Genomic DNA, 16143 nt, shown 5'->3' on the forward strand with positions numbered 1-16143 from the left:
GAAGCGGATAATTTTAACACAGGCTCTGGACTGGCAAAGACAGATAGTGACGCCAGGCAGAGACCTCTCCATCCACACAGGAAGAGCAAGAAGCCAAGGGTACTGGAAGCCAGCAAAGCTCCTTTTGGTGCTCTGCCAGGCTGCCAGGGTCCAGGACTTGCGTGCGTGTCTAAGGGTCCTGCGTCACCCAAGCTCACCAGTGGGAGAGGGGTGGGTCTTTGCAGGAGGTCCTTCCTAAATCTGCCTTAGGCTATGACAGTGGTTCCAGAGCCCATTTGTTCTTGGAGAAATGGTTATTTGGATGGGACAGGGTGGGCTCCACCTAGCTCTATATGCAAAGCTTAGAGAAATCGTTCTGGCTCCAACTTTGTGTCTCCCCACCCCCAACCCCAACCTAAACCCCAACCCCAACCACCCAGGAAGGCTCCAGCCTACTTCTGCTTGCAGGGATGAAGGCCCGTGGGCCTGGGTGCATGCAGAGACTCACTCCCCATGAGTCCTCACACACAGCACAGGTACAGCTATTCCAGAGCACATGCATGCGCACACACACACACACAGAGGCCCATAGGAACCTCCAGGCATACATACACCAATGCATGTACTTGCCCATGCATGCACATGCATGTGTGTGCACATGTGCACACACATGGAAAAATGTATGTCTCTGTGGATGTGTATGCACGTGAGTGTATACATGCATACACATGTCACAGTTGTATACATCTGTGTGTATGCACATATATGTACGCCATTTTGCTTGAGCCACAGCTTCACTTCTAGTTCTTTGTTGTTGGTAGTGGTGGTCATGGGGCTTGAACTCTGGGCCTGGATGCTGCCCCTGAGCTCTTCAGCTCAAGTCAAAGCTCTACCACTTGAGCTGGTGGTTAACTGGAGATAACAGTTGCACGGACTTTCCTGTCTGGGGCGGGAGGGGGCATTGAACCGCTATCCTCAGATCTCAGCCTCCTGAGTAGTTAGGATTACAAGCATGATCCACCAGTACTCAGATGCATGTGCAATTTTTATGTGCACATGCATGTATATGTGGGTGTGCCTGTGTACACACAGACACTCTCACACATGTGCACAAAGTGATCACAGGAATCCAGAGTTCCACTCACACAGCTACGCAGAATCAGCACTACCTCTCACATACTCGCTTCCTACCTTAGTTACCAGAAAAGGCTGGGAACACTTTTCAGATGCTGGGGACAAAACTGAGATGACAGGTGAAGACTAGTTCTTTCTGACCCACCTAAACTCCCTGGGACTATGGTTGAAGGAGCCATAACTTGATCTTTCCACACCACTGCCCATCACTCTGCAGGTGACAACACAGGGCCTCATTCCAAAGAACCTGAGTCCACCAACTTCTCCCGAGCACAGCAAAAGGACAATAAGGAAGAAAGACCTTAGACTGAGGTTAGGAAGCTTCTCCTTTTGATCTTCCTGGCTTCAAAGGGTCCCTTGAGGCCTCACCCCCAGCCTACCTGGCAGGGATGAGGCAGGAAGGAAGCTGAGAAGAGGTAAGAGCTAAAGCAGGCAGATAGGTGGGCAGACAGCCTCTGCTATATAAGCACTGGGTCATGAAATGCAATTAGGGCCACTGATGCCCGGTTGTCCTCCCTCTGATGCTTCCTGTACTCTTTGGGGGATACTCCAAGCTTCATTAGTTTAGCATCCTTTGAGCCTGAATGTCTTCACATGCATCCTATTGGCTGCTTTCCCTCTGGGCTGGGACAGGTGGGAGCCAGGATCTCTTCATTTCTTTTGTGAAGATAAAATTCTTGGTTGAACCAATAGCCTGAGTCCCTGTCTCCATTCCACACTTCAGGAGTCTCTTGTGCATTAAGCTGGTGAAAGACATCTTCTACCACCAAGCTCTTGGTACCAAGTACGACCTGAAAGCCACCTCTCTCCTGTCCCACAGAGAGGACTTGTCCCTGCAAGAAAAGAGTGCCTGGACCTCAGCTTGGTTAAGAGCAGATTTTCTCTGAGCACTGTTCTGTCAGTGGGTGGATAGGGAGATGGATGGATGGATGGATGGATGGATGGATGATGGATGGATGGATGGATGGATGGATGGACAAATGATCAAACAGCTAGTAAGGAAAGCCCTCCTCAGGCCCATCTCCTTTATTTTCTCCTTTATTTTTCCTCCTAAAAAGAAGAGAGACATATCTTTGGCCATAAGGGCAACACTGAGATTTCGTCTCATCTAGTAAGATTGACCAGCATCAAGAATATGAATAACAACAACAAATGCTGGCAGGGGTGGGGCTGGGAAGGTGGCTCAGTGGTAGAGCACTTGCCTTGCATGCCTGAGGCCCTGGGTTCGATTCCTCAGCTCCACATAAGCAAAAAGAAAAAAGCCAGAGTGGCACTGTGGCTCAAGTGGTAGAGCACTAGCCTTGAGCTGAAGAGCTGAGGGACAGCGCCCAGACCCAGAGTTCAGGCCCCATGTCCAGACCCAAAAAAAAATTGCTGGCAGGGGTGGAGGGGGAGGAAAAGGAACCCCATTGCACTGTTGGTGGGAATGCAAACGAATGCAACCACTCTAGAAGGCAGTTTGGCTAAGCTGAACTCAGAGAGGATGTACAACTTTAATCCGCTGGCTCCCAAAGCCTGGCAGGGGAGGAGGAGAGGCTTGCGGAAAAGATGGGTGACCCTGGACCAAGCCAGGCTGAGAATCATGGAGGAAGAGAAAACACTGTTCCCTTCTCTGCTCAAGGTCAGGATTTAATGGGGAGATTTAGAAACACACAAATGCCTGGACCCCACCAGTCCTAAATCCAGAAACCTGGATTTAGGACTTAGATTAGACGATTCAACAGCCAGTGTTGAAGACATACAGTGGGTACAAGGAACTTGTTTTATGGCAGTCCTAGGACTTAAACTCAGGGTATGGGCACTGTCCCTTAGCTTTTTTGCTCAAGGCTGGTACTCTACCACCAGAACCACAGCTCCACTTCCGGCTTCTTGCTGATTAATTGGAGAAAAAGGGTCTCACAGACTTCCCTGCCTGGGCTGGCTTCAAACTGTGATCCTCAGACCTCAGCCTCAAGATTAGCTAGGATTACAGGCAGCCAGGAGCCATGGATGCCTGGGTAAAAGGAGCTTTGATGAAAGATTCAGGCCAGCATTTCTCAAACAGAAGTACACATCCAATCACCTGAGATTGTGGTAAAATGTAAATTTTGATTAGCCCTAGGGTTTGACTCTCCAAAGTTCATCTCTCAGAGGATCCCAGTGAACAGGTGCTGCTGGTCCCAAGACTATATTTCAGACAGGAAGGATTCAGGCCAGTGGTTTTCAAACTGTGGGCCCCAGACCAGTGCATCTAATAACCTGGGTATGTGTTAGAAGTGATTGTCTTGTGTGCAATCACAGACCTACTGACTCAGAAGCTTGGGTGGGGCCCAGGAGTATGCTCAGGTTGGGAGAAGCCATCACCAAGAGGCCAGGCTCTGGCTCCCAGGCCCCATTTGTCCCCATCTGTCCCCATCTGCAGGAGGCCTTGAGAAGGGCCCCCTGGGATGTGCTCCCCTCCTGGTCCAGCTGAGTGAATGTTTGGGATGGGGGGAGGGGTGAGAACAAATGTAAAGGAATTAATGAGTCCATATGTCAATTCCTGGCAGGGAATAAATGTACACAGTAAATGCACAAATGTCTAGTTTTAGGGCCTCGGGGGAGAAAGGAGAGAGAGAGGAGGGAAAAAAAAAAACACCTGAAACACACCAGCAATGGAGAGATGAAATTCAATTCCAAACTAAAAATACACATGATTTATCATTATCTGGAGGGAGATTGGGAGAAGGCCATTAGCGCGTGGTTTCTGGCTGGTGCCGTCCTCCATAGCATGAGCTGTGAGCCAGGTGGGGTGTTGTCCTACATTTGCTTTTGTTGGAGCAATGACCCCAGTGCACACAAAGCCCGCCACCCTCCCTGCTTCCTCCCACTGGAAACCAGGTCCCATTTTCTGGAGGCTGGTGGGGAGGGTCCAGGCCCTCACAAGGTGGAAAGGCTCCACTTCTCCAGAGGGCCTTACGGTGAGTAGTGTCACCACAGAGCCACTTGCTTGGGGACAGCAGTGCTGGTAGGGGAAGCCTATGCTCTTTGTGACTCTAAAGGATCCTGGGTATGACCTGGAGGACAGGCAAGGGGTTTGGACTTGGCAGGAAATGGGGAGCCAGCCACCCTGCTACTGTGACTGTGGCTGCCCCTGCCCATCTCTCCTTCTTAGAAGGAAAGAAGACTTTGCAAAACGCCCTAGACCCCATGTGCCAGGAAGATCTGAATCTAAACCAACCTTGGGAAGCCAAAGAGGACCCGGGAGAGGAGATAGCCAGTTTCATATACTGAAAAATAAGGCCAGGTATGGGTGGCTCACGCCTGGAATCCTGGCTACTCGAGAGGCTGAGATCTGAGACTCAGTTTCACCACAGGTCCAGGCAGAAAAGTCCATAAGACTCTTAATTCCAATTAACTACCAAAAAGCCCTAAGTGGAGCTTTGGCTCAACTGGTAGCCTTGAGCAAAAAAGCTCAGGGGCAGCATCTAGGCCCTGAGCTCAAGCCCCACGACTGGCACCAAAAAATAATTTTTTAAGAGTGAAATGAAGGCCAAATTTGGGCACTGGGGGGGGGGGGCTCATGCCTATAAGTTAGCTACTCAGGAGGCTGAGATCTTAGGACTACAGTTCAAAAACAGCCTGGGCAGAAAAATCAGTAAGACTCTTATCTCTAACTAACCAGCAAATAGAAGTAAAGGTATGGTACAGCGCCAGCCTTGAGTGAAAGGGCCAAGAGACAGTAGAAGGCCCTGAGTCCGAGCCCCCATACTGGCACAAAACATAAACTTAAAAATAAAATAAAGGGCTGGGAAGGTGGCTCAGTGGTAGAGCTCTTGCCTTGCATGCATGAGGCCCTGGGTTCGATTCCTCAGCACCACATAAGCAGAAAAAGCTGGAAGTGGCACTATGGCTCAAGTGGCAGAGCACTAGCCTTGAGCTGAAGAGTTGAGGGACAGTGCCCAGGCCCAGAGTTCAAGCCCCAAGACCAACCAAAATAAATAAATAAAATAAAATGGGGTGCCGGGCAATGGTGGCTCAGGCCTGTAATCCTAGCTACTGAGGAGGCTGAGATCTGAGGATCACAGTTCAAAGACAGCCCAGGCAGAAAAGTCCGTGAGACTCTTATCTCCAATCAACCACTAGAAAACTGGAAGTGGCGCTGTGGCTCAAGTGGTAGAGCACTAGCCTTGAGTTGAAGAGCACAGGGATAGCGCCCAAGCCTAGAGTTCAAGCCCCACAACCGACCAAAAATAAATTTATCTATCTATTTAGTTAGTTAGTTAAATAAATAAAATGGGGCACAGAATAGTGCCATCCTCATGGGGTTGCTAGAGTGCCCAGCGGGGGGCGGAGTTGTGCCTCACACAGAGGGAGCACCAATAAATGAGTACCGAATTGAGTAGGTCTGAGCCCCTCCCATCCCCAAGGCTGCTCACGCTCAGCTCCACGGCTCCCATGTTTCCTAGAAAGGGCATCATTTCTTTCCTTTCGAGGTCATTATGAAGGGAGAAGGAACTTGGAGAAAGGAGAAGAATGACCAAGGAATGAGAGAAGGCCCTAGAAAAGGCTGGCACCACCCCTAAAAGCCACCTCACCAGCCATCAGTCTCAGGCCACTGCTGACCACCACCCTTCCTGTACAAGGCCAGATGACTGTGTCCTGGACCCAGACCCCTTTATACATGAGGGAGCCCCACCATGGCTTAACAATGGCAAATTGGGCAGGGAAGCATTAAGCCACCATCAGGAGATGAATTCCAGTCCTGCCCCCACTAACCACTGTACAAACCGTTCCCCTTGCTCTCCCACCCATTCCTCCACACTCTGAGGCATCCACCTTGAAGTAGGCACTGGGGACAAATGAGACGGAGCACCACCCTTGTGGCTAACGCCCAGAAGCCATCTTGTTCATGGTAGATACCAGGAAACATCCCAGCTCCCAGAGCCACTGTGCCCTGAATGCTCTCATCAGGGCTCTGAGGAACTGGCTGTCATTCTCTTCCTGTTTTTCCCATAACTCCTGGTTGTCTGGCAGGCTCCCACATCTCTGTGAGGTTTCAGTCTTCCTATTGCCTTGTTCGTCCATAAACCCGATTATATGAAATAGCTCGGGTGAGCCTCTGGGCCTAACAGCCTAAGGAACCTCTTATCAGCTGTAGGTCAATCCCTTAAAATGCCGTTATGAAGACAAAATGAACACCAGTCAACAAAACTGAAGACTTGAAGGCAGCAAGTAAATTCAGCAAATGGACCGTTTCAAGCACTGGCCATGGGGTGAATTGGATTTCAAAGAAATGATCTTCAGGGAATTGGACTTCCTCCCCTCAGGCCCCAGCTGAGCCTGAAGCAGATTGCAAGGTGGACAGGCTGTTGTGCAGGTGGAGTTGGCTGCTGGGCCCTTCCTACCATTGTTCTGGAAGCCCTGTGATGGCTTCTTCTCTCCCAGGAACAGGCCCTGAGAAGGTACCAGCACTCACCAACTCTTTCCTTCCTGCCTGGGCAAAGGTTATCCTCAAGGGTAATTCCCAAAGGGGGAGGCATCTGGGGTCAATAGGCCTCTCTCCTCCAGTAAGTAGTCCTTGTCCTATGAATTATGTTGGGTTTTCCTCCCTATGGTCCCTTTACTCATCTTTCTACCACTATAACAAGGTACCTAAGATAGTTAACTTCTACAGAGCAAAGGACTGCTTTAGCTCACAGTGGTCTATGATCAAGTGGACTATGATCAAGTGGAGGCCTGCCGTGAAGCAGCCCATCATGGCAGGGGTATGTGGTAGAGAAACCACTTTTATCCTGAGCCAGAGAGCAAAGGCAGAAAGAAGAGAGGCGAGAACCCCACCATCCCTCTCAAAGACACACCTCCAATGACTAAAAATGCTCCCACTAGGTCCCACCCCTTAAATCCACGGTTGCTGGGCACTGGTAGTCCACACCTGTAATCCTAGCTACTCAGGAGGCTGAGATCTGAGGATCACGATTCAAAGCCAGCCCAGGCAGGAATGTCCGTGAGACTCGTACCTCAAATTCACCACCAAAAAACCAGAAATGGCACTGTGGCTCAAATGGTAGAGCACTTGCCTTGAGCTGAAGAGCTCAGGGACAGCACCCAGGTGCAGAGTTCAAGACCCACAATGGACAAAAAAGAAGAATAGGTTCCATTGTCCTTCGACAGAGCTACCATAGGGAGGGACCAAGCTGCTAACACATGGCCTTTGAGAGATATTTAACATCTAAATAGCAGGCTGCTGTCCTTCCACCATTAGTTCTAAGAATCCCCAATCCTCATCCCTGTGTGCCTCATCCAGATTTCTTCCCTAGGGATAGGGCCATCTCTGACCCCAGTGACAAAGTCAGGTGCTCCCAAGCCACAACCACCATCACCGTTCTGAGCTGGAGCCCCGCAGCTCCATCACCTGCTCTGTTTTCCTGCATGGTGGCTGCCCATCCTCACTTCTAGAGCACCATCAAAGGACACTGAACTTAGCGTCCACCCGGCTTTGCTCCCAGAGGCTTTGCCAAAAGTACCTTTGTGACTTTGCACTGCGACCATGCAGGCAGCCTCAGCCCATCCCAAGAACGCCTTGCTCAGAAGGGAAATGCCTTGGAAGGAAGTCAGAGGCATCCCAGGCTCTGCCCACCTCACAGAGTCCTGGCTGCTCCCGTGGAATCAAATGCTGACCAGGAGGAAGTGGGCACTGGTTTGGGCCTTGACTGGCGCAGTCTTCACTTATCTCATCCTGGTCAAAGAGGGAGATTTCAAAGAGAGAGAAAGAGAGGGAAAAATGCAGCTGGCTTTACATCTCCAATGGGTTGGGGGTGGGGGGGAAGGCAGCTCCATCTATTTACAAAATAGGATTACAGTTTTGCAGAATACTGCTGAGGCCTGGGGGGAAACTTTGAAAACACATTCATTTTGCTTCATCCTTATCAGAGCCACCTGCTCTCCTCCCCACCCCCACCCCACCCCATCTGGCTTTATTTCACAGAGATCAAAGCAGAAGCAGGAAGCAGGCAGGAAGCATTTCATCCCTAGTGCTTGGAAGGTTGGCTGGTGCTCTCTGTCTACCTAGACTCCTGGCTGGGAGGACCATGTCCTTGTCTAGTCCCCTCTGGGCGGGAGGAGGGAGAAACAGAGGCATCAACAGCTTTCCTAAGAGAGAAAAGACCTGTCAAAGTGCAGCCTGGGAGAAGAGAAAGCAGAATCCATCTCCTTCCCAGATCCTGTCTCTAAGAAAACCAAGAAACAAGCCAAAGAAAAGCAAGGACATGAGAAGGAAGTGCCTATGAATGATGTTTGGGCTCCCATAGTAATAAACATGTGGGCAAATTGCAATCTCACTGTAGAGAAGACTCATCTTAATTCGAGACCTTTCTTCCCTGCACATGCAGTAAAAGGGTGCCACAGAATCAATTCTTAATGCTCTTTGTTTGTTGAATGAGAGACTCTCAGCCATGCCTGTCCCTCCCCAGCTCCTATTAACTTTGTCCATTTCCCACCACTGGCTCCTCTTTGTGAGTTACTGGCTTTGTGAACGAGATGAGTCAGAGCAGGCAGACAGCCCTTGGGGTTAGGCCCACTGGCCTATTAACCCTAGAGGGGTTGAATGAAATCACAGAATGTAAGGGACTCTACAGAACATCTGTTTCAGCCAGATCAGGAAAATACATCGGAGAGAGGTTAGGTGTCACTCAAGGTTGTAGGGCCGAGGCTGGCAGCACAGCCCACAAAGGAGCAGAATGTACAGAGGCGCCAGGAGACACTGCCAAGAACACAGGGAAGCAGCCTCTGCTGCACCTTGGATTTTGTTTCCTAAGGTCGAATGAAGAACTCTTTAAGGGATAATGGCTCAGTAACTCAGGCGCTAAAGTAATGGAAGCAAGAGAGAAGATCGCATCCTGACTCTAAATCTCCAGGGAAGAGGGCAGCTGGTGGTGGGAAGGAAGTCGGGAAGGGGGGGGGGGCGCTAAGGGGGAGGGAGGTTCCAACGTCCCTGAACAAACCCTTGTAAAAAAATAAAAATAAAAAGCACTTAGGAACTAATGGTGCCCTTCAGATGAGAAACCTCCCCATCACCAAGGAAAAGGCTGGCTTGACCCTGGGATGGCAGAGAGCAACACTAAGGAGCTGAAGTCACACCTATCCCACTGGGGAAGTTTCCAGTCTGTGAGATTGCAAGATTGGATACATTTCAAGCCAGGCACCCAGCGGTGGCTCATACCTGTAATCCTAACCACTCGGGAGGCTGAGATCTGAGGATCAAGGTTTGAAGCTAGCCCTGGTAGCCCGAGACTCTTATCTCCAATGAACCACCAAAAAGCTGGAAGTGGAGGGTGTGGCTCGAGTGGTAGAGTACTAGCCTTGAGTGAGAAAGCCAAGCAAGAGCAGAAGGCCCTGAGTTCAAGCCCCAGTACCAGTGTGCGCACACAAATTTAGGATATTATCAAAGGCTCAGATGTCCATCACTCAAATAGAAGCGACAGTGACTTATTAAGTGAGCTGTGGGGTTGGGGCTCTGCAGGCAACGCACTTAGCCAGCTCCCCAAGTCATGTGACTCCCCCAAACTTACTTTGCTTATCTGTGAAATGGGGACTGGCTGTGTTTGGGGTTGTGGACAGTGGAAATAAAACCATGTTTAAATAGTAGGCTACTACTCACTAAACTCTCAGCTGCTAATAAAAGCAGACAGGAGCTGACACCAAACCCCACACTAAACGTTTTATGTGCTTTATCTCAATGTCTCTCAATTAATCAGATCATCAAAAGCCTGAGGGGCAAGTCTATTACTTCTCCACTTTATAGCTGATGGAGCTCTGAGGCCCAATAACCACCCCGCTCCACGGTTGGTTAGCGAAAGACAGACTCTGATTTCAAACCCAGCCCTTGTTTCAACAATTGAGTGTTTGTTACATCTGGGTAGAGCTGGGTGACTTAATGGTGCCGAAGGCCCAGCAGGGAGGCCCCCTTCTCACCCACATCAGACCCACAACCACAAGAAAAAGTATGGCAAACAAAGCATTCTCAAGTCACCAGGCCCTGGGCCAGGCACTTTGCATGGCATAGGAATTAGTACGATTCCTACTTTATCAGTGAGAAACCCAGAGATCAGAGAGGCCAAATGACAAGCCCCAGGTCAGCAAGCTTGGAATCTGGATTTGAACCCAGGTCATCTAATCCTGGAGGACTGTCTTCATCTCTATTATGTTGTAGCATTTGGGTTTTATTTATCGATTTGTGTGTGTGTGTGTGTGTGTGTGAAAGAGAGAGAGAGAGAAAGAGAATACGTGTGTGTGTTCCCACACATATGCACAACAGTACCAGGGCTCAGACTCAAGGCTTTGTACTCTCGCTTGGCTTTTTTACTCAAGACTAGTGATCTACCACTTGAGCCATAGCTCTACTTTCAGCTTTTTGGTGGTTAACTGGAGATAAGAGTCTCACAAAGTGGCGCTGTGGCTCAAGTGGTAGAGCACTCACCTTGATTTGAAGAGCTCAGACACAGCACCCAGGCCCAGAGTTCAAGCCCCAAGACTGACAAAGAAAAAAAAAAGCCTCACAGACTTTTCTGCCTAGGCTGGCTTCTAATAGTCCTCAGATCTCAGCCTGCTGGGTAGCTAGGTTCACTGATAGATTGATGATGATTGATCATTGATGGATCCATTGATAGATGGATTAACTAATTGAGACAGATCTTGCTACTATAGCCCACACTGGCCTTGAACTTGAGATCTTCCTGTCTCCGTACCACGTGTGCTGGAATTACAGATGCACTCATCACCACATGGGCTAACAAATAGGTTTTATTTATTTCTTTTTCTTTTTTTTTTTTTTGCCTGTCCTGGGGCTTGAACTCAGGGCCTGGGCACTGTCCCTGAGCATCTTTTGTTCAAGGCCAGCACTCTAACACTTGAGCCACAGCGCCACTTCCAGCTTCTTCTGTGTATGTGGTACTGGGTAATCGAACCCAGGCTTCATGAATGCTAGGCAAGCACTCTACCACTAAGCCACATTCCCAGCCCTACAAATAGATTTTAGTATCACAATCATCCATGTTATTAAAGCTTACCTTGAGCCAGTCACTGGTGGCTCATGCCTATAATCTTAGCTACTCAGGAGGCTGAGATGTGAGGATCGAGGTTCAATGCCAGCCTGAGCAGGAAAGACCATGAGACTCTTATCTCCAATTAACCACCAAAAAACCGGAAGTGGTGCTGTGGCTCAAGTGGTAGAGCACTAGTCTTGAGCTAAAGAGCTCAGGGACAGCACCTAGGCCCAGAGTTCAAGCCCTACAACCAAAAAAAAAAAGCTTACCTTGAATTCTAACAATCAGGGCCTCACACCTTACCATGTCAGGTTTGGGGAGTCGAGTCTGTGAAAGACAGAGAGGAGAGGATAATGGCTAGGTGCTGACTCCTGCAATGCAGGAAGAATCTGACACAAAATAAGGATAGGAAACCAAATCTGAGGCTGTGTCTCAAAGACACAGTCAGTGAGGGAGCCTCCTGTACCCCCAGCAACATCACACCAGCAGCTGCATCTCGCTCCTCCCCCCCCCACCCCTGATCCAGTTAGAAAAGTTAGCTCTCTCCATGACAGCCAGCTCGCACACTCATCTATCAGATGAGCCTGTGGTGCTTGGGGCTCAGTGCTCCCGAGTCAAGGAGAGGAGAAGCAGCCTTCTCCCAGTCCCCACCTTCTGCAGCAACCTCACCCGGGAAAGGGAAAATGGCTTATGATGCCTGTACATTACGAAGCATATAATTATGCATATTAAAAAGACGCTGGCCCTTGTGGATATAAACACTGCTTTGACTGAGTACCCTTTCCCAAACAGCCCTTCTGGCTCACAGCACAGCCATCAAGCATCCTAAACATATGGTTGCCACTCAGGCCTCCGGGCGGATTTGGACTGCTAGAGGAGAGGAAGGCAGAAGAAGGATGGTGTGCTTGTTGGGGGAAGCGGAGCTGAGCCAGGCCCAGGGACAAGGACATTTACAATGGAGACATAATCTGGGACAGGGATCAAGGCCTCCATCCCACTCAGCTGCCATTCTTCCCATCCCTCCTTTCCTGCGTTCAGCCCCAAAGACAACAGGAAGCTCAGCCATATATTTTCAGGTCAGGGAGCTTCGAAGCAGCCTGGACCCTCCATTATGAGTGGTTTTTGGCCTGTAGCCCATGCCTGTAATCCTAGCTACTCAGGAGGCTGAGATCTGAGGAACGCAGTTCAAAGCCAGCCCAGGCAGGAAGATCTGTGGAGCTCTTATCTCCACTAAACTATCAAATTAGCCAGAAGTAGAGCTATGGCTCAAGTGGTAGAGTGCTAGCCTTGAGCAAAAGAAGCTCAGGGACCAAGCTCAGCCCCTGAGTGCAAGCCCCACAACTGGCGTGCGTGCATATGTACACACACACACACACACACACACACACACCATGTTTTTTTGTTTGTTTATTTGTATTTAGAGCATGAGTCCTCACCATTTCGGGTCCACTGATGTAAGTACCAATCACCTATCACTACTCTAAATGTCATGTCCAGGTAGGACAGCAAGTGTGTGGTCCATCTGCTAGAAAAGTGAGGCCCCACCTCAATGAAGTGCCACCACCCATCCCAGCCTTGGAGTCTCCAGTTTTGGGCTTTGCTCTGAGCTGAGCAGGGTGGTAAGACTCCATGATGGCACTCAGCTCTCCCAAGCCAGCCCAGAGATGTAGACACTATCTCACCCCACGTCCTTAGTGGTTCTACACTGTACCATGGAAGGGCCTGCTCCCTGATGCTGGGATCCATTCCTGGCCTCATCACCATCGCTCCCACCCCTCAACCACCCGCCACTGGTCAGCTCTTGTAAGAAGCTAGCTTTGGCCAGGCACCAGTGGCTCACATCTGTAATCCCAGCTACAGGAGGCTGAGATCTGATTATTACAGTTTGAAGCCAGCCTGGGTAGACAAAGCCAAGAGATTCTTCTCTCCAATGAACCAGTGAAATGTGGCTCAAGTATTCAAGCACTGGACTTGAGTGAAAAAAGACAATTGAGAGCATAAGGCTAGGAGTTCAAGACTCAGTAGAGAAGGAGGAAGAGGATGAGGAGAGAAAGAGCAGGAGGGGGAGGTAGAGGAGGAAGAAGAGGAAGAAGGCAAAGAAAAAGAAGAGGAGGAAAAGGAAGAGGAAGAGGAGGAAGAAGAAGAGGAGGAGGAGGAGGTGGTGATGGCCCAGTTGAGCTATAGACTGTGACCACTTGGGGTGGGAATGAGAGAAGGAAGAGGAGGAAGAGAAGAAAGGAGGAGGAAGAGGAGGAAGAGGAGAAGGAAGAAGAAGAAGAAAAGGAAAAAGAAAAGGAAGAGGAGGAGGAGAAAGAAGAGGAAAAGAAAGAGGAGGAGGAAGAAAAGGAGAAAGAAGAGAGGGAGGAGGAGGAGAAAGAAAAGGAAAAGGAGAAGGAGAAAGAAAAGAAGAGGAGGAGGAAAAAGAAGAGGAGGAAGGAGAGGCAGAGAAAGAGGAGAAGGTGGTGTAGCTGAGCTGTGGGCTGTGTCTGCACTGGGCAGATGCTGGAGGAGGCCACACTGGGCACCCTGGCCTTGTGCAGTCATGGGGTTCCTCTCTGGACACAGTAGCTGTGAGTGTTGACCTCCATTTGCATTCTCCAGAAAGTAGAGCCTGAGCCAAGGATCTGGATGCAGGCAGATTAGGTGAAAATTTTCCCAAGAACCAGGTGCTTGGGGAGAAAGAGAAAGAGAGAGAGAGAGATTGGCTAAGCCTCATAACTGCCCTCCGTGAACAACCACAGAGTGATGTCCCACACTCCCTTTGGGCAGAGTTCAAGTTTTCTTCCTTTCCACCTGCACCTACAGACACTCCAATCGTTCTTACTTTGCAGAAAGCCCCAAGGTGGAGACTTAGGCTGCACCTGAGGTTCGGATGGGGTGGGTCAGCACACAGGCAGCCCTCCCCCAGAGCTACAGGCACATCACATGGCTGAGGGGTGAGTGAATGACAAATGAAAGAGCAATCTTAATGTTTCAAAGTCAGAAGTGATCATCTCAGCACTTGGGAGGCTGAGGCAGTTCAAGGCCAGGCTGGGCTACTTAATGAGAGCCTGTCTCAAAAAATAAAATATAAATAAATAAATAAATGTCAGACATAGTGACTTAAGCCTATAATCCTAGCTACTTAGAGAGATGGAGATCAAGGGCTGAGGTTCAAGGCCAACCCAGGCACAAAGAGATTCCACCTCACTCTGTGGCTGGGCAAAGTGGTCTACATTTGTATCCGCAGCTATCGGAGGACATGAGATGGTTGGGTGCAGTAATACAAAAGAATACAAGTAAAACCACAGAAGTCCAGACCAGCCCCTGGCATAACGGAAGACACAAACTCAAAAATAACCAATGCAGGGCTGGGAAATTGGTTCAGTGGTAGAGTGCTTGCCTTACATGCATGAAGCCCTGGGTTTGATTCCTCAGCACCAGATAAGCAGAAAAAAGCCAGCAGTGGCGCTGTGGCTCAAGTGGTAGGACCCTAGCCTTGAGCTGAAGAGCTGAAGGACAGCGCCCAGGCCCAGAGTTCAGCCCCCATGACTGACTAAACAAACAAACAAACAAACAAACCAATGTAAAGCTGGGCATGATGGCTCACACCTGTAATCCTAGCTATTCAGGAGGCTGAGATCTGAGAATGGCAATTCAAAGCCAGCTGGGCAAGAAAGTCCGTAAGACTCTTATTTCCAATTAACTACCAGAAAATGGGAAGTGGTGCTGTGGCTCAAAGCAGTAGAGAGCTAGCCTTGATCAAAAAGAGCTCAGGGACAGCATATCGACACTGAGTTCAAATCCCATGACCAACAAAAAATAAATAAATAAATAAATAGTTTTAATGCAAAAAAGGGCTGGGGATGTAGCTCAAGTGGTAGAGTACCTGACTAACAGGCATGAAGCCCTGAGTTTAATCCCAAAACCACCAAAAATAATAATACATAAAAGTACAATATCTCAGAAGAATGGGAGAAGCCACTGCCTCCTACCCCAGGGTCACCTTCCTGCACCAGCATTGCCCTGGTAAAGAGATGATGCCAGGCCACAGCAAAGCGGCCAGACACGGCAGGACCATGGCACGATTCCAATCACTGTGGCTCTCTCTGTGAGTGGGATTTTGTTCTGGGTCGCAGGGCTGGGGATCAAACTCTGGACCTCTCCACCAAGAAGTAGGCTGTTTTCCCAGCCAGGAGTGGGGATTTGTATTTTGTTGTTGTTTTCTGCCAATATTGGGGGCTTGAACTCAGAACCTTGAGCTCTTATTTAGCTTTTTCCACTCAAGGCTAGCACTCTACCATTTAAACCACCAACTCCACTTACAGCTTTCTTTTCTGGTAGACTGGAGATAAGCGTCTCTTGGATTTGTCTATCCAGGCTGGCTTTGAACCATAGGTCAGTCTCCTGAGAAGCTCGGACTACAGGCGGGAGCTGGAGTGGGGTTTTGATAGGGCAGGCTGATGCCACAGCTCTGAGAACCAGGCGTCCGCATCAGGCAGAGAGGCTCAGCCTGGAGACTCAGAGCAAAGGGTTCCAGAAACAGCTGCAGCTCCCGCACTGCACTCAGCAGTAAGAACTTGATCCTCTGCCTGGGACAGGTACCCAGGGGACACCTCTTCACATAGAGCCATATTTTAAGTGTGTGGCTGGGGTGTGACAGCGGGCTGTACCACCCACACTCACTCACCCCTCCCCCAATGCAGACACGCCCTTGTGCAGTGGCAATGAGATTGAGCAGTCCGACTGAGACTCTCTGAGGGTTTCTAAGGAAAGGATGCAAATTAAGTGGCTCTTGTCTTAGAAAAGTCAGGTACGGCAGTGCATGCCTGTAATCGCAGCACGCAGGAGGCTGAGGCAGGAGGATGTCAAATTGGAGGCCAGCCTGGGTTATAGAGCAAGACCGTGTTGAAGGGAGGAAGAAAGGAGAAAGGGAGGAAGGAAAAGAGGGACAGAGGGGAGAGAGGGGAGGGGGAGGAAAGAAGGAAGAAAGGAAGGGAGGAAGGAAGAAAAGAAGGGAGGAAGGAAGGAAGGAAGGAAGGAAGGAAGG

Source organism: Dipodomys ordii, unplaced genomic scaffold (genome assembly GCF_000151885.1).
Source record: "Dipodomys ordii isolate 6190 unplaced genomic scaffold, Dord_2.0 Scaffold7, whole genome shotgun sequence".
NCBI classification, from domain to species: Eukaryota; Metazoa; Chordata; class Mammalia; order Rodentia; family Heteromyidae; genus Dipodomys; species Dipodomys ordii.